This window comes from Corvus cornix, chromosome 1 (genome assembly GCF_000738735.6).
Source record: "Corvus cornix cornix isolate S_Up_H32 chromosome 1, ASM73873v5, whole genome shotgun sequence".
Lineage (NCBI taxonomy): Eukaryota > Metazoa > Chordata > Aves > Passeriformes > Corvidae > Corvus > Corvus cornix.
The window spans coordinates 50,448,201-50,468,609 of record NC_046332.1 but is presented as its reverse complement, the minus strand read 5'-3'; the positions used below and the strand labels follow the sequence as shown (position 1 = coordinate 50,468,609).

The window sequence follows — 20,409 nt, the reverse complement described above, 5'->3', positions numbered from 1 at the left end:
CCAGAACTGACTCTCAGTAATACACCCTTCTTAGACACTGATTTGCTCGAGTTTTATCGGTCACCAGTTAATAGCCGCAAATGCATAGACTCAGTCATTTCTTCCCTTAGGGTCTACTCTGCCATCATGCAAATGGCTGATGGCATGAAACCATTCAGAGTCTGCCTTCAGAGCAGATGCACAAGAAACACTGAAAACCCAGGGTACAAGGAAAGAAAAGAGAACATTATGGAGGATTCTTGGTTGAGCTGCTAATAGCTCTTTTATTTATAACACTTAGTGTTTTCACTACAAATGTTTATAGAAACTGTTTACTGAACATCTCCTGCTGGCAACATGCCATAGAAATTGAGCAGGAATAAAGCAATCAGGTCAAATCATTGCTCCTTCTGATATTAAATACTTTTCTGGTGTGAGATAAAAAAATTTGAAAAAAAAAAAAATCTGTGTTCTACTTTTGCTCCATAGTAGAATATTGACAGCATACCAAAAAAAGAAACAAATTAGTGTAAGCACTTCTAGAGCATCAGCAGACTTGGCATTAGAACTATATGGAAATTTGTAGAAAGATGAAGAGGAATCTCTCCTTGCTTTGAGAGGTTTTACTTGCTACATTAATTTTTTGCTCAAGAGTGCTCAAGGTGTATGCATGAGGGGAGAATCATGTTCACCCTCCCTAATTTTCAACTACTATTTGCAAGCAAAGTGCTTTTTAATTTGCACATTGTGTATCAAAAATAAAGGAACCACCATTCATCACTGTGAAATACACGTAAACCCTAAATGCCAACCAACATCCAAAGGCACGAGAATGCCATTCACTATACAACATCATGCCTGCAATCGTCGGTGATACTCTCAAAGCCTGTGACAACAAATCTAAATTATTTTTTTCAGGCTTTGCCAATGAAGTGTTTCAAACACACAGAGAAATAATATTTGTGCCTAGACTGTTACAGCTGATTCTATTTGAGAGTAAGTACAGTCATACAAGAAAAGCTTGGTGGATGCAGCATGCTTCCCCCATGAATCACCAAAGTTTTGTGGAATGAAACACTGTCAGCCTTTTCTGACAATGCTAGCTCATTTTAAACTAGTAAAACATTAATTGGAATGGGGAATGAAAGGGCTACAACCATAGAATTACAATCTGGCTCAGACACAGGCTCATGTCTTCCAACATTGTTCCAATTATTTTTTTTTTTCCACTTTTGAAAATATTGAATCAGTGTGGAAGGTTTAGTCATTCCTGGTTGGCTTCCTTTTGGCAATAATGCCACAACCTGGCTGGCACATTATAGATGCAGGAAGGAGGGTGGGTGGGAATGAGACAGAAACAAGTACATGTGTGTATCATTCTCTTCTCTCTGACTATTACACAAAGTAAAATAGCTCCAGCTGGAAGGATTAACAGAGACCCACTCCAGAATAAGCTACAGCCTGCTAGGGGAGCCTCCAGGAAGGTGAAAAAAGCCATTTTGGAGCCCTGCAGCTAAAGAACAGAGACATAACTGAGAAGGCTATGATAGTGATCTTTAATATTATAAATGGCACCAGGATGGTGAGTTGACACCAAGGACTCACTATTCCTCACCATAAAAGACCGAGAGAGAACATAGAGTTATCAAACAACAAGTTCAAAACAAATGATGGTGTGTTTTGTGTGAATTTCTCACACAACGTACTGAAGAGTATGGGGTATAGGGTACTCAATGCTATGTGATATTGTGGTCAGCAGAAGTTTAAATGAGTTCTTAAAAGGATAAGACATTTCCTTTCACAGACGGGAAAAAACCCACCAGAAGTTATTAAACTCAAGGATATCACCTCTGGCTCAGGAAGTCCCTGAGCTACAATTTGCTGAAAGCTGGGAGGATATGCTGGGGGAGTATCATGGTAAAGTCACCTGGGGAAATACTACACTCCTCCCCAGGCCTCCTCTGCTGGCAGCTGACAAATATTGGAGTAGCAGACTTGTAATCCTATTCTTGCAGTTTGCTGTTATATGGTTTTTCACTGCTATTTGGGGCTGATTGCCCACTGCCACTACACAGCCCCATGTCAACTAGTTGGAGTCAATTGACTTTCTTTCCCAGGTTAACAGCAGTACTAAGTAACTCGTGCCATTGCTCAGTTAACAAGCATAGGACGGAACATTTTCAGCAGGAGGATTTAGGCTCTGTAATTATTCTTTAGTAAAAGGTTTCATACAAAGGATAAAAAATACTTACACATACTATAAAATTCATAGGTCTTGAAATTTAAGCTAGCTTCTAATATAAAATTCCCTAAGCTTATGAGCTTTTAATTTTTTCCGATGTCATCTAGTTCTTACATTCACAACCAGGTTACAAGTAGTACTCTGTAACATTTGAATAAGTTGACTGTTTTATAATCTTAACATTTATTCTTTTTGAGTCAGTTCAGTAAACACAACTGTATGCTGTTAAGCAGGGGAAATTGATATACACATGAAAGAAATTCACCAGGTTTCATCAATATTATGGTATTTTGCTAGTATAAAAGAGAAATCAACCTACCTGCATTCAAATGATATAATAGAGAATACGCAATTTCTTTTACATATTTTTTGATTAAAAATATCCCTTTTTGTTGCCATTCTTTAAATGGAGATATGAATAAAATTATAAAGCAGCTGCGTCCGACAGTACACTTTCTATGATATGTATAGTGTAAGAACATTTTGGAAGGAATGTCTTTAACAACTAAACTCCATGGGATTAGACTGCAATGAAAATATTACAAGTAAAATACCTTCAGAATTTGAAAAATGACTTCTTTAGTATGCAACTGAAAATTGTGAAACAAAAAGAAATGTGAAGTTAAACAAAAGGAAAAAATTAGTATGCTTAAGGCAGCAGTTGATCAATTTAAAAACCACCACTTTATCTGTTCTCTTTTCCTTTGCACAATCCAATAAACTGCCATTATATTCCTTTTAAATGGTTCCATTACAAGGATTCTATAACAACAGACTAATCTCTTGATAATTATAATAAATGCCTGTAATCAAAGCAGGAACCACTTAAAATAAGGAGAAAGGCTGTTTTCCATCAAACTCATTGTAGTTCTGTGACCTTTGAAGCATTAAGCTACATCATACGCTGCCACCTCTAACTGCAGCATAGTTTTCCTACCAATCTTGCTCAAATAAAAATAAAAAGGACACAAGATCAATGGAAATGTGGATTGACACATGGTAAGAGTTCTTACTTTCCAGCTCTGAGCCTTGTAGAACATAAAAACATCAATTCGCAAGATTCCAAAGGCTCAAAGCTGGCAGGATTCAGCCAGCAGCTCTTTCACGGGCTTCCCTTCAGGAGGGAAAGGGGGAAGGATCAGACTGGTATTTTAGAAGATTGTGCTGTGGCAATGTGAGCTGTGTATCACTACTAATGCTTAAGGAAGTATTACTTTTCAGAAAGAAAGGACATTTTATCACAAAACTCGATATTGTATTCACATGAACAAACAATGTTTTCCAGAGATCATTTAAGAAACTGAAGGCTGATAAAATTACGGGAAATGACTATATATGATCAGAATGGCTTTCATCTGCATTTTGTTAGACCCAGCATTGATTTCACTTTTCAGCTGTGAACAGCAAGAGGCCAGCTGTGGCCAAGGGAGAGAGCAAGCAATGAACCAGGGTCACAACAGAGGCTGAGTTGTCAGAAAATTTAACACTTTTAACGACTAAATCTCACCAAAAAAATCTTCAAGTTACAACCACTTGAAAATTATATCCAGAGGGTCCCACAAACTGTCAGAGAATAGAAGATTTAATTTATGACAAAGTAAAACCTTTGAACTCTAGTTATGTGAATAAACAGCATTATAAGGGGAAAACAAACAAAGCAAGGAAAATATAAGAGACATTGCCTTCAAGGCAGAAACAACTACATTTTACTTCCTATTCCCAGATGTGTTAAGGGGAAATTTATGACAGCATACTGAAAAGCAAGATTCCCATTGTGAAATCCTTCACATTTATTTAACTAAGCACAATCATTGAAAATGACCTTTATCCAAACCCTTCACAGCTGTCTTAAAATGATCTAAAACTATTGCCAGATTTTCTTTAACTAACATTACTTAACAAAAAGTCATTACCCCAGGGCCATATTACACTACTGGCAAGTAAACACAAATCCATTTTAAACAACATGATACAAAGTTTTAATGAAATATTGATAACAAATTGAAAACTCCCCATTAAAAAGGTGCCAAACAATACAAATCATCTTAGTTTTCTGTTCTAGCAATAAATATTATTTCCCTATTTCTGATAACGTATTCATCACCTATTAGACATACATATAAAGAGAAATATGGCTACTGCTTTAAAAAAGTCTTACATTTAAAACTGTTATTAAACGAGGTGTCAAAATTATTTTTAAATGAAACTGTTCTAGCAGCATATAGTGGAAAAATATCATCATCTGTTCTCCAAAGACAGCATGTCCAGAGTGTACATTACTCTATAAAATTAAAGGGCTACTGACAATAAATTCATATGGCAGTTTTCATTGCAGTACACTAATAATTTAACAGTGCATTAATAACACTTGGTTCCAAGACTTAAAAAGCACTGTGTCAAAATGAGGAACACCTTAATATTTCTCTTTTTTTTTTTTTTTTCCCATGAATACTAAACATTAAGATTAAAAGATAGTTGCAAGAGCTGGCCTCCTGCAGGTCCAGGTCAACTGACAGGGATTAGGTAAAAAAAAAAATTAATCATACTTGTGGATTCAGAACAGAGCAGCTTAGTTTTTAAAATAGTAGTATAGAGCCACATTAAATGTGGGCGCATACTGTGGGAAGGGGAGGAGAGGTCTGTATTAAGGGGCTGGTTAGTTCAGTAAATCATGGCTTTAAGATAAAGATGATTACGGTCGTTCCTTGGTGTGAGAGGAGAAGGGTACAGGAGGTTCATTTCACCACCAAGTAATTATGCTGACCCAGAGTGTTACCATTTATCATGGCTGAAAGATGACACTCACTGTTAGCCAAGGGAAACTGCTAGTCAAATGCTTCCATCTAGATCAATACACACCATATTTTTCTACAGCCAAAAGTAATTATACAACAGCAAACTTCACAATCAATACCCACTCGAGATAACTTATACTCTGCTGTACAGACATGAAGGTATGGCACTGTTAACTGCCACTGAAGACTACTGCATGTGACCCAAATTAAAGGGTTTCCCCCAACCATTACAAAGGATTTTGCTATTTTCTGAGAAAATCTGTATCCTGTTTTCTCTGTCATTAGAAACAAAGAACATCCATGCATGTTTAAAGACCTGCAGCTGAAACTGATGTTCGTGTTATCATTTCATAAAGTCTCACTTAACACAAAATAAAAAAGAAAATCAGTCAATTAAAGAAAAATCAATCTTCCTAACCATTGAAAGCTGAAATAGTTTCTGAGGCTTTAGTTTCTAAAAGCTGCCGTTGAAGACCTGACCTTTGTGGACTTAAGAGATCAGAAAAAGGAGAAACGTATATACCTGAAGTATTAAATCAATATCATTTTCAGTATTAAACACATAAACATATTTATATTTGCTTACACAGAGGTGCACACATAGCATTACCATCAAGCCAGCTAGTACACAAAACTAGGCTTTAATAGTTTAGATTTTATTTCAAAATATATCAATAAGTCCGTTTTGACAACTGGTTTCAAAAAGGCAGAGCTTAGTCTTATAAACCAATCTAACACATCAAGAAAGGTTAGAGGGAAGAAAAAAATCACTACTTCAGTAAAAAAAAAAAAAATTTGACATCCAATTTTCAAGCTGATTTATCAGTGGAAAGCTAAAATTGATAGTTTGCCATTACTGGATAGCAGGCTGTCTAAGAAAGCTGTTACAAAGCCTTTCATTTTGATTTAGCCACATGGATCAATACAAACCTATACTGTTTCAATTTTACAAATATTGATTTTCTGATATAACCTCTGCAGGAGAACATTCATCACCTGCCATACTAAAAAATATTGAAATTTATTTTGTAAACTTTGATTCTCAGCAAAATATAGCATTCTACTGAGTGAAGTGAAATCTATTTTTCCAGATAACAGCTAATCACTGCTAAAATGTATTTCGAGTAATATACTTCTGCCTTTCCATTTCAGACTCTAACGCTGTCGATCCTTTAACTGGATTCATATCAAATATGATCATAAAATTTCCCTTTGTTTTCTCATCAAGTATCTTGAGACTCCTTGCAGTTTTAATGGCTAGAAAAAAATAGAACTTAGAGTTAAAATATTCACTGTTTTGCTTCCCAAATCTAGAAACACTCAATGCTTCAGGAGGATGATTTTTTTTTTAAGATACCAAAGAAAAAAAATTCTCTAAGCAGAAACAGATATTTAATGAAACAAAGATCTTTATCCTGTATACACAACAATACTATTTTCACAGGCTGTTCTAATCTGCATATTGTGCTAAAAGCTCTGCTATTCCTCAGCTTTCAAAACATACTATTTTTTATATGTTATTTGCTCGTGTATTGGTATTGATTTTTATGCCAGCTCTTTCAAACTGATATAAATACTGAATTCATTAAAAAAAAAAAGTTTATAAGACAATTCTAATTATACAGCTTCTCTTGTTCCAAACTGTTTCATCAATCACAAGTAACTTATTCAATTAAAAAAAAAAAAAAGTTTGAACTGATCACTTACTTTCTTTATTCCCTTTTTTCCTAATCCTGAAAAGCCCCCATATTAGCTACTTAAGACATTTCTGAGTGCCACATTGCTGGCACTGGTAAATACAGATACACTATCCAGCCAGGGCAGCAATACAGAGAAGACACTGAACAGGTTTGAGGAGGAAATACACCCTGGATACACCCTTAAAAGTTTAAGAATTTTCTCAGTAGTATATGAAAAATAAATGAGAAAACCCATAGTCCTATGTTGGAAGGATACAGTCCTGGGACAAGATTTAGGCAAGACCTAACTGAGGGTTTAGTAAGTGCACGTTCAGAACTTGGGCTGGTAACACCATGCCATTCAGATCACTGCTTATTAAACAGAACTGAAAAAATTCCAAAATTATTAACTTAGAAACTAAGTGAAATTCCTGAAAAGCAATATTTTCATAATGTAAAGAATATAATAAATTCTAAAATTCTTTGCAAATTTAATGTCATGAAACCAGGGTAGAATTTCTTTGTAGACTTAAGGCTCAATATGGATAGTGTGTACATTTATGTAATAAAAAATGTTATTATTTTTAGCATTTGGATACTAAATTCATCTTCCCACATGTACCTGAAATCAAATAATAGCAGACATCAAAACACCTGAATTTAAAAAAAAAGAAAATTAGTATTTCAAAAATTCTGTAAGACAGAGAGCTGGGAGAGAAAACCACAGGAAAGAATCAGAATCATTCAACTGAATATAGAAGTAAGAAGCTCACTAGACAAATCAGATGTGCCTTTTCATCCTGGTCCATAAATGCCAGAAACAGATCTTAAGAGCAATGGTAATGGCTTATGCAGCTAGAATGGATTCTGTAGGAGCCATCACACAAATCCTGTTATTCTCATGCTGATGCTGGTTCATATGATGATGATGATTTAAGCATCAAAACAGCGAACACAGTGAATCTGAGGCATAGAAAAACCTAAAGAGCTACATGACTAAAGCAGGTTTAAAAATAAAGCGAAACAGCACTGAATACTTAAGACCATTCTCTTAATAGAAAAGATATTTATTAAGCTATACTTTTATTGCTCTTTCTTCCATCAACAGATTTCAGATCACTTTGTTAGCAGTATACCACAATTCACATGTTACAGATGGGGAAAACAAGGCAGATAGATAAAGACTGATATGATTTATTCAGTGTTGAGATGTCACCTCACTAACACCACTAAGACTATAACTTCATTATTTAGGGCATAAAGTGACTGCTTTCCCATATGAACTGTTCTGTGAATTCTGGAGGGGAGAGTAGGTGGAATTGTTGGTATATCTTGGTTGGAAGTACCATGAATTGCTGCTCTGGTTTGTTATTGACACTTATTAAATCCACTATTCCTATAAATGTGTATATTTTCAACAAATATTTAAAATAATACAAGAAATTTGAATAACCACAATTCCAATCTCCACAGTTACTCAGTTTTTTAAAAATCTAGCATTTTCAAAATTGTTGAATAATACGAATCATGTTTATGATGTAACAAAAATTTATCTTGGTGCAAAATAATATTTAATACTGTCCCTCCTACTGTCCATTTCCTCCTCCTAGGGGAAGAAATGAAATTAAACAGTTTTGTTTACTTTTGTTTTTAGAGAAAAAGTAGGGCTTTCTTCATGTCTGGGGGTTTTTTTGTGGGTTTTTTTTTTTTGTTGTTGTTGTTTTGTTTTGTTTTTGAGGGGGTTTATTTTGAGGTTTGTTTTTTATTTATTTAATGAATAAATAAAGAAAAAACTGAGAAGTAAAATATCTCGTTGACACTTGGGCTACCATCATCTAACAATAGCAACAAATAAGTAAAAATACAGCATTTATAGTGAATGTGCTTAAAGATCCTTTCCTCTGTTAAGGCTTTTCTGTATCTAACAGTATTCAGCACAATAAGAAAATGACCTTCTAAAAAGTAATGACGGTGATTTTCCATATAATGGCTGTAGCATGCAAATATACGCAGCCATGTAAAAGAACAAAAATCAGGCAGCAACTTTGCAATGCTTAAGGGCTTCATATTTTACAGCACCAGCATTAATGGAAAAGTTAATGTTGCATTGAATAACAGTGAGCTGCTCAGCTGCTGCTACTGCTGCAGAACATTTAGATCATGGAAATAACACATCATTTTTTCGCCCCTATTGCTTTCCTGACCCACAGATAAACAACTCTCACCGACCCTCAAAATCACATGCAAAATATTCCTGCATCACCCAGGAATTCTTAAGAAATATGCCCAAGCATATAATTTCTAAGACTGAAAATGCAAATAAATAATTACACCACAAAACTAAAAATAATTAAGCATCAGTGCTGAAGAAAATCTCAAAGACTATACCCCGTAACTTAATTCATACTATGGGACAAATGCATGCATGACCACAGTCACTTAATGCAGAACACAAATGAAACAGAATTTTTCAGTACTTCTACATCTTAATTCTTGATTTCAATACATGAAATATCCAGATAAAATAGACATTTTACATTCCCTTTCTCCCCCTATATACTAGAGAGCATAAACTGCTGAATGCACTCAGTAAAGCATCATTTGAAAACATTTCAGTGATCCAAGTCTACAGGAAAGTTTTGGAAGGTAAGAAACACCTAGATACTGTAAATGGAGGCACACAATTGGCTCTAAATTGAGTTGCATTATGTTTAGGCAGAAAATGGAGGAAGGGTCCTCAGACTTCGCGCCTATAAATCCTGCAACCCATGTTCCCCCTTCATTATTGCTGAATGGTTTAAAAAGAAAAAGAAAGTAAGTTGTTTTGTAAATATAGAGTAAACCTTGGAATATACCAGCAATCTTTCCCTCCTTCAGACAAAGACCCCAAGGGCTCTTCTCATCTTGATTCAGATGTAAAATGTGAAGACATATCAGAACTTAGAAGGCAACTAGTCCTTCCTGGTATTCCCAAAAATTCTTCCAGCTCATAAAGGACTTCTAACTTTATGTTTCTGCACTGATGTTGGATTAGTAAATTTTTTAAAAAAATTTTGTTTCTGATTGCCTTTTTTTACCATCAGAAGGAGAACAAAGTGAATAGTGGTGAACACAGCCACAGAAAGTGAGAGGATTCACCCCTTTCTTGTCTGTTCTCAAAATAGTGAAAAATGTGCTACTATATTGAAATAATGCTAATATATTGAAATTCAGCTCAAAAAGTAGTACAACTGCTTGGCTGATATTTTACAGTTTCACTATTGATTGCAGACATGATAATAAAGCTGGGGAGGAAGGACCACTGCTTACAGAGCTTTCCTATTTTCTGTCAGATCAAACACCAGAGGATCTACAAAGTGACTCTTCAGTCACACCTACAGCTATTTCTCAGTCAGACAGTATTTTTTAGGTAGTACGAAAATCTTCCTTTCCCTACGTTAATTCATCTGTTGTCCAAGTGCCTGTAATATGTGGAGCAGATATCATCATTCAGTTATGTGCATGCCAATTACATAATTCACTGACCTACCTTTATGCATCTCTAACGTCAGGGATGATATTAGCTATGAATTTCTAATAGGGTTGAGAGAGTACCAGTAGAAGGTAAGTATCTTGCCTTTACAACTGCTAATGTGGATGAATATAGGCATAAACCAACAAAAATTTCGGACTATTGGAGACAACGGAGAACCTGAGATGTCACTAGCCAGGACAATTTACCCTAAAGAAAAACCTACTTTCTATGCAATAAATAATTTTCCTTTTTTTAAAGGATAATTGGTAAGATTTTTCTAACACTATTGAATTATTCATAAATTCCAATCTATTTTTTATACTAATTTTAATATTTCAGTTTTATTTAACAAGGCTTCAAAACTTTATAACACCTGTTTTGTTAAAATGTAACAGACCATATAATTTTTTCATTGAGGACATTTTCAGAGAAATTGGCATTCCACACAAATTTCCAATCAGGTTTTTTCTAAATTTTTAATTCCAAGACTCAAAAATGAAAGGTAGTGTATACTTGGGGAATAATTAAACAGTTTGTCTGTCTGGATCCTCTAAAAGTATACAAACTGAGATTTTTACTAAATCATCAAATGATGATCTCATATGAAATGACTACTATGAAAGAAACTATTTTTTCTTATTCAACCTTGTCTGGCATTTAGCCAAAAAATGTGGGGTAACTTTTTATTTTCTCTCATTCTTCTCACTGGCTCTTAATTGAGATTAAATCATAAAGGATAGTAGAGTCCATTTTAGTTTGGGAGATACATATTAAAACCTGCTTCTGGCTTCTCATCTTTTTTGACAGGTTTCACTCACTTAATTTTCATAATTTTTAGCTCAACAGTTCAGTATGAAACTTTACCACTGAAAATACTCTCTGAAGTTCACTAAATAAATTTCCTCTACTATTAAGCTGTCATCAGCTTTGAAAACTTCACATTTTATTCTAGAATGTAGAAGAGGTTAGGGCAATATTCAGTGTAAAAGACCACTATATGTTTAAAAATAATGCATTGTTACCTAATAGAAATTGGAACCTTTAATGTCTAGACATTAAGAAAAATGAAAGTGAACATTTTTTAATACCAAAACAACATTTCCACTCACTATGAGGCAAATATATCATGCTTTACTTTCCTCCATGTTTTCACATAGCACAAGATATATTATGCATAAAAATTATCACACCTTTATGGCAAAGTGTCCCAAAGGCTTCAGTAGTTTTTATAAATTGAGCCTAAGAGACATCAAATTTACCTTCCTCTTTATGTACATTTTTATTGCTTCCTACCATAAGTGCAAACATAGCTTCTAGTAAATCACCTAAAGAAATCTTTTCCACATGAATATTTCTTAGATTCAGATTGGGACTGTAACAAAACCAAAAGCATCTCCACTCAATAAATATAATTTGATATCAGGAGAAAAGTGAAAAAAAAAACCAACCCAGTGGGAATCTGAAAAATTAGGACACTTTAATTTTAAGAAATAATTTAAATATTAGTCTTTTGGCATTGTGTATACAGACAATTTTTCAAAACAATGGGTAGCGTTCTCAAATTAAACACAGAATATATGTGGTTTATGAATTTTTTGGTGGATTTTCTAATAATCTAGACAATTGGATAATTTGCTACATTATTGGGTTTTTAAATGATTCAGCACTATTGAATGTTTAAGAAATACTTATGGTATAAGAGTATATTCCTGAAGCCAAAACAATCACTGGACTCTGATGTTCATCTGTTTTATTGAACTACCTGCAGGGAGCTTTACGGGCATACGATCATGTCAAGGTCACAGGATTAAGTGAGCAGTGATGACAGTAAACAAGCCTTTTCTGTATCTTTTAAAGGGTCTTACTGAGTTACTTAAAATGCCATAAACATAAATAGTCTCCTATCTCTACAACACCTCCATGACAGATGACTTCAAAACGTAACACTCCTGAGCAATGGAGCTTTACAACATAACCAACAGTCTATATTATTGACAACAGATACCAATATACTGGGGAGCTCAAATACTGGGAGTAACTTGCAACCTGTCATCTTCAGATATATTATGTCTGAAAGTGTACAAGAAATAGATCTACAATATACATCAAAACTCTGTGTGAACAGATATTACTGCTGAAAAAACCCAGAGCTTACAGGTTATGTAAAAATAAAGTTATGAAGAAAAAATAAATCCTATAATAACAAATGTATGAAATCTACATAAGTTATGTAAAATCAGATAATAAAACCAAGCCTACACAGTACTTTCAATACCAACTTGAATGATGTCATTAGGCTTTAGAATTATACTGTGCATTACCATATCTATTTTATCAACAAGGAATGCGGTATAATCAAGCATAGCAATCTCCTTCAAGTCACGTAACATCTGTGACTGACACTGTGTTTTTGAATCATTCAAAGTAAATCTGTGTAAACTTATTTTTTCACTGTTTCAAAAAGTTAAAATTGATCATAAAAACCCCCCAAAGCCAACCAAACCAACCAATCAACCAAAAAAAACCCACAAAAAAACCCAACCAAAACTGATCAGTAGAAAAAGAGACATATGCTGGGAACTTTTTTCAGAAATCAGAAATGTGAGTTGTCTAAGGATGATCTTCATAGTTTACTGTCTGTGAACATACAGACTAGGCTAACAAAATGCATACAGAAACACCAAACCCAAGGAAACAGCCTGCTAAGCTATATTAAGATAAGAGGGAAGGGACAAGAGTGGTTATGGCCCCTGCATCCAAGGAACCATGCTCCTCCAGTACATCTGAAGACAGGACTTCCTTCTTAAGTGGCACTTGGGAGCAGCAGTTCCATATGTACTTGCCTTTCACTCCCCTTGCAATACTGCAAGATAGGGCTCCAAGAATTGGCTTAGGAAAGCTCTAAAATATTTTGAATGAAGAAGGTGTTCTACCAGAGAGAAGTAAAAATGGGGGGGGGGGAAATCAACCCTCATGATGATTTCCATCCACTGTGGAAAAAGAGGAGAAAAAGAAACCAAGCAACAGAGCAGACAAGAAAAACAGATCAGTCTATTACATATATTAGCTAATTACACACTGCCATGAGGAAAAAGGAACTAAGAACACAAGAGGTAGGTTTAAAACCACATATAATTAATTTTTAGCAAAGAAAATGATCCAATAATGCACATGCAAATTCAACTATAAATCTCTCAAAGACATGGAAAAGGTTTTCTGAGGTGTTTGCAGAATTCCACTTCATATCCCACAAAGAAAGGGGGATGGAAAGGATGTGATTGGTATGTACCATACTACACCTTCCTCGGTGCCTGAAGATGATTTAATCTTCAGTTCCTTTCCAAACTTTCTTCTCAATTTCTGAAAGTATTTGACAATAGTATCGTTGGACATAAATGATAAATAAAACAATAAATAAAAAATTTAAGAAATAAATAATAAATTAAAAAGTACAAAAAATTAAGGCTTTGAGACAAAGGAAATAAAATTGTTCCACTGGGTTTTCATTTCTGGTTAAACTTTGCATTTCTGATGTCTACAACAAGAAATGTCTGTCTCTGGTAGAGAAGTCTACCAATTTTACCAATACCACTGCAGGTTTTTCTCTTAGGAAAAAAAAATTATCTACAGCTTGGCATCTATCTTCTGTAATATATTTGAAGCATCACGTGGGAAAGAGCCCTGGATTGTAATGGTACTTAAAAAAGACTTAAAAATTCTCACCCATTTTATGTCAGAAAATAAAGAATGCATCAAAGAAATTCAATTTCTGAGAAAATACAGCCTTCTTAGAAGCATAAAATTTTCAGAATCTTCAAATCTGTGGCTTTTGATCCTTTTTTATTCTTTGCTTTCTATTATTTTATATGGGGAAGATGGGAAATCCACTGCTGTATTGCACAGGTATTACTACGTAGACATGTGAGGAAAAGCGAGCAAAGTGGTATCCAGCAATGAGAAATTCTTCCCTCATGGTTTCTACTGAGTTTGTACTTCTTTCTGAATTGGAGGCAGGAAAAGAAGGAGAACAGGTGCTAGGAACATTGTCTAATATCAGCAACTGAGCTCGGTCTGCTGATAACCACTACAGAGTTTGTTTCGGCTGCAGGCACTAGGAGGAAAACATGAAGGCAGAAGGGACCTTGAAGCCCTACCGAGATATGGAAAATTCAAAATCAAGACTGACTGAATTTGACATTCCTCAGGAAATCCGGGGTTGAAAATTGAAGGAGTCTGAGTGAGTTTTAGATGTCTACTTGACTAAGTAGAGTTTTATCATGTCTACTTGTCCTATCTTTCTGTTTCTTAATCATTCAGCTACAGTTGAAGGTCATAGGGCTGGATGGTCCACAGGTCTTAACCCTTATGGCTCTTCTTGTGACTAGTATCCTGGAAGCTGAATGGCTTCATGTGCATGCACATGCTAAATCCATGGCTAGACTTAAGGAGGACCAGAACTCCCACTCAGTTTGCTAAAGGGGGCCTTCATCTTTGTATATGTATAGTCCTGCAATAAATATATATATGGCAAATTGACAGTATGAAATTTGGATTTGTATTCTGATTACTGTCCCAGTTAAAGAAACTTGACATCTAAGGATCTCTTGTCCCTAAGTCTCAAATAAAACCAAAATTTACGAGGCTTTGCTCTTTTTTTTTTTCCATGAACAAAAGGGGAGCCCCAAATTTAGGCAGAAACAGAGAACATATTGAAGTAGAGCGGAAAAAAACAGAGTAAAGAAGGAAGACTTCCGTCTTTATAATGAAATTAAATGTGCTGTACTTCCTAGAGATAAACAAGTCTCTCTGTAGAGTTGAACAAGTCTTTCTTGAGCACCACTTGTTTCTCAACATTTGAAAACACTACCTCTTTCCAAAAAAAATATTTTCTTATGAGGTTCTTCCAGCTGTGGGAAAAAATCCATAGAACAGCGCCACAGTTCAAAGCAACCTTGCACAAATACAGAACTGAATAAATCCCACATAAGCAAATTGTGGAGTTGCTTGTACAGCTCATCTCTGGTTATACAACACTCCTTTCTTGGCAGGTATCTCTATGCTGTAAATACCACCCTACAACTATTATTAGAAAAGGATACAGAATTCTCCCATCCCCCTTTTTCCATCATGCTTGTCAAAATCCTCAGCTCCTTCAAACAGTCTCTGCCTTCCACCAACAGTGGTTAGCAGTCAGGGAGGAAGGAAGGCAGAGGGTATGCAATGAGTGGAGCAGCCATGCAGTTGAAAGCATAGTAAGAAATTTAAAAAGTTGATTGAAATGTAAAATACTACATTAGAGCAATCAGATTAACAAAATCATCTCACTCATGTTCAAATCCTGCTATAGATGGATAACTAATACTGGACTGAAAATATGTTGCTGAAACATTTGCTGATCTCAAGGTCTCTCAAGTAGTGCAGTAAAGTAAAAACAACAGAAGACAGACAAATATTTTCTTAATGTTTTATTGTGATGAAATCATCTCAAAACTAAATATTTGGAACTTGTAACAGGATAGCTAATAAGCTAAAAAGTGTGCAGTTCTATCAGACCAATTTTGAAAAATATATTCTGCCAAAAAAACAATTTCCAGCAATTCCAGCTACAGAAAAGTCATAGTTCTTACAGAGTATGTGGAAAAAATGCAGAACCTTAAGAGGCCCTCTGAGAAAGGGCATGTCAAACACGCTTCTGGATCCAGTAGACAGGATCTGGTCCTACATCTTTTCCACTGTTCTAAAGCTCCCTTTGTAATTTATGCCTAGCCATTAAAATGAGCCAGAAATGAATGAATAGCTAAACCAGATTAAGCTGATTTGCAGTGGTGGTTAGAATAGGTTCTGTGCCTCTCTGAATTTCCTAAGACAGCAGCTAGTATAGAGATAGAGTCAGAGAATGCCAAAGGATGGCTGTAGGGGAAACAACTTTCTAAATTCCTGTGATCTGGTCTCCCTTGCTGTAAACAGTGTTTTTCCAGAATCAACTTATTTAACTGCCAACCCCCATGGGCTTGGGAAAGGGAGTTCTCTTTCCGCTCTCATCCCTCTGGCCCCCAGCAGAACCCAAACTCTTCAGAAGCACATGCTGCAGAGAGAGAAAAAACTAGCTGTCTGGCAAGAAACTTTTTATTTCCAGCCTGTCTCCCCAGACGAATTTGGTCTTCACCACAGAATGAGTTTGACAGCTCTGCCCTCCACCATGAATGATTAATTTGTTATGGGTGTCTAGTTTAACCAAAGATGGATTTGAACAGAAAAAGCCCTTGTATACTTGCTATTTGGTATAGCTGCTTTAATGTAGGTGGAACCTCCTTCATTAAATCACAGAAAGCAAGAGAACCAAGTCTCATTTTTAAATGTCATTTTTCTCATTATAGTAGTCCTCCTGTGAATATCAAAACTGATCATGTGAAAATATCTATGACAAGTATTTCATATTTAGATTTTGAAAGCTAATTGGAACTCTGAACTCTTTTTATTGCCCTAAATTGCCTTAAACCTATACAAACTGTAAGGTAGAGATATATATATTCAATATTCTTGAATTAAAGTTTTTGAAAAGTTGAGGTATCTGATAAAACCAAGAAGCTGAAATAAGACAGTAACAGCTTATGGCCCAAAACATAGGCATAAATATGGTTGATAAGGAATTTGAACTGTGTGTACAGAGAAGTTTTAATTTTTTTTTTTTTTTAAAGAGAAAGATGTGTATGGGGAGAGATGCAGATGGGGAGGAAGAGAAGCACCATATGAAGCTGACAGAGAAGGCAGAAGGAAGCATATGTTGTGGCATGAAAACTATAACCCTGAAAAAAGCTAAGGGTAAGTGCTGGCTTAAAGAAGCTTGGAACACTAAGATATGAAACACCCTGTTTGATTCTTCCTGATGTTGCATATTCCCTCTGAACAAGTGACAATACATCAAGGAAATAACCAGCTCATCAATTTCTCATCTGAATGGGAAAAACCTGCAGAATTTAAATTTTGGTAGAGTGCTGAAATTAAAAAAGGGAAAACAAGTATTTTTAGGGCAAGCTATTATGAAGATACCTAAAAGTGTCAAATTGCCCAAATGCAGGAAACAGAATTAGTTTCATTTAAGGGCACGAACAGGATTTGTAACAAACTAATGGGATTTATTTAGAAATCTATTATGCTTTGTCTGAGATATGTAGATTAAAATAACATGATTCAGTAAACTTCCATTTGTTGTAGAGGATTTGATGCCCACACTTGGAAGAAACTGAGAAAAAGAACTTTGGGTTTCACCTTAAGACATAAAGGGGAAACATTTGTGAAAGAGGAAAGAAGCTAACATTGAAAAACAATAAAAATGAAAGTTTTTTCTCAAAACTGTTATTTATCATTTTTAGTCAGAAGGAGATGAAAGAGTAAAGATGTTCTCAGACCAACTCACTGATTGATTAACATATAGACAGGAATTTGCTGTACAGTATTACTGTGTTTGTAGGCATTTATTCAAGTTGTGGAGTAGTTGTCCATAATTAATTTCACCTTCATAAATTAATATCTAATTAGGAAGCTAATTAAAATATAAGTCACCTATGATTTTATGATATTTTTAGTTAAGCTATGTATATATAACTATAATCTAACTTAGAATTTCAAGTCTTATATGGTATTTTGTTGGCTCATACCATCCAACTTCATTCTTGTTTCTTCAGACATTTTGGGAAGATTTTACGATAATATATTTCAAGTTCCTAATTTACAAATACTGTAGAATGTGAATACATTAGAACGTCAGACCTCTCACTTTTCCTCTCAGTACTAACCTTCTGTGGTTCTTAATAGTCTCTTTGTTTCTTAATGAACAAAGAGTAAGCTTTGTGGCACCTATAGATTAAATAGTAAATGCTGGTTGCTACTTTCTGCAAAGACATTATGCAAAGACACAAAAGCTGAAGAGGCTTAGAAGCTCATTGTGTTGAACTGCAAACACCAGGAAAAAATTTCTTTATAGTTGGGTTGTATTTGACAAAACGAAACCATAATATTTTGTAACATGAGCATCTATGTTAAAGAACTTGAAAGTTGTTTGTTTATCTTGAGAAAAGATAAACAAAAACATATAGGACATGGTCTCAAGTTAGGCCAGGAGAGGTTTAGATTGGATACTGGGAAAAATGTCATCACTAAAAGAGTTGTGAAACATTGGAACAAATTGCCCAGAGAGGTGGTTGAGTCACCACCCCTGGGGGTGTTTAAAAGACACGTGGATGTGGCACTTAAGGACATCATTTATTGATGGATTTGGCTGTGTTAGGTTAAGGGTTGGATTCAATGATCTTAGAGCTCCTTTTCTATCTAAATGATCCTATGATTCTATATATATTTGTACTATATGCTGCAACTAACAGTAAATCTGCAGCTGCCACTGTGCAGATAGAGAACGGAAGCTTGAATCTTTGAAGAATCACACTCATGTCTGCCTGAATATTTTCCTACTTACCTTATCTATTTTGGAAGCCAAAAGGCATTGCTATTACCCAAGTATTTATTGTGCAGAAGTGACGGCCTGTTTCTTACCCTGCCCCCTCTGGGCCAGAGAAGGATCTCCCTAAACTCACCATTTCAATGAAGGGTCTCCAGCTCTCAAGTTGAACAGCAGTGTGCCTTCAGAACTGGGAACATTTTTCCAATAGAAATTATAGAATCACTACAGAAGTGTAGAGGTCTGGAGTGACAACCTGGTTTTTGTGTATTTTTAAAGTAATTCTGTATTCCAGTCAGGCTGTATCTCTCATGGCACAGAGAAGCACGAGTTTAGAAAGAGATTGCTAATGCTGTAACTATTTGTCAGGAACTAAAAATGGAGACTTGAGTCCTGTTTTGTCTCATGCCAGCCAAGACCAGAGGTGTGTATGATTTTGGAAGCCATCTCAATTTCCATCATATAAAAAAGTATCAGAGTATCTGTCTAATTAACACCACTTTTTGCATTCTGTGGCTGAGGAGTTCAATGAGACCCCTCTCCATTTTCTACCCTTAAAGCCTTTTAGATCTGCCCACTGAGTTATGTTGGTCCCTAACAAGGCTCAGAGGCTCTTCCACTGGGCATTTCCCTCTCCCTGCTGTCATCCCAGTTCTTCCCATTCACAGTCCACTAGTCCCATGACAGAAGGTGCACTTGTGAGCTGGATCACAAAACTACCATGGCATACATGGCCAAACCTGCAGTGCAAGGCTATTTCCCAGCTGGTTCCTGCAAGTGGGGAATCCCACTTGGAGACCTTTTACTGTCACCATGTCCCTCTTCTCCAGGTTAAGCTGCTGCCTGCAGCTAAAACACAACCAAGCCAACCACTGCACCTAGCACTGCAAGCACCAAAAATGGGAAAGCAGCTCTGCCAGTAACTGAGAAGCAGACAACACTGGGCAAGTTGTGTGACAGGGATAAAATAAGAGTTTCTTTTGGTCAGTGCAAGAAATTTCATAGGTTTGTCACAGGTGTCAAGCTACTTTATGGCCCATCAGAAACTATCATGGACTCAAGAGAAAAAAAGCTGCAGCAAAGGACTGTTGCCATTTAGGATGCCATTAACAGTCCAGGAGATAAAAGTTACTTGGCCCTAAGAAGACAGAGTCACCCAGAAAAGGTAGTGAACAGGAACTGATTTAAGTCTGCAAAGTGCCTGCAGCCATTCACAAAGTCGAGTAACAACATTATTCAAAAATTGTTATTCATTATTCAAAGACATTAAAAGGACTGAAAATTGCATTTATTTTCAGCATGTTCATTTCTCCAGGCACGCAGCTTTAAGCCTCAACTAGACATAACTTGAGCATCCTTTATGAACTAAACCTGTTTTGAATTAACCATATCACAATTTTCTACTTATCATTTTTGTAATTTCCGCCAGAACATCTCTGGTGTTAGACAACAGTTTCTGTAAGACTGAATTTCCACAGTTTCTACCATTTTAAAAAATAAATACATCTCCATCATCATCCAGGAGAGAGTGATTTCTTTAGAAGAAACAGGGGTAATGAACATGAAAAATTTCCTTTTTATTTTAAACATGGTATAACTTCAAGAACAAACTAGATAGAATTACAAAAAGAATGAACAGTATATGTGCTAGTTAATAAACCTCACTGCTGACATGTCAAATTTATTAGTTGGCAACTTTTCTAATAGGCTTAAATTCTATGTAGTCAGCATAAATGCAAATATAT

At 35.4% G+C, this 20,409-nt stretch overlaps 1 protein-coding gene across 7 annotated transcripts in view; it reads right to left on the bottom strand.

The window, feature by feature from the left end:
* NBEA (neurobeachin) overlaps positions 1–20,409 on the bottom strand; it is a 467,670-nt gene that overhangs the window by 198,042 nt on the left and 249,219 nt on the right. The gene's annotated exons all lie outside the window — the stretch shown is intronic.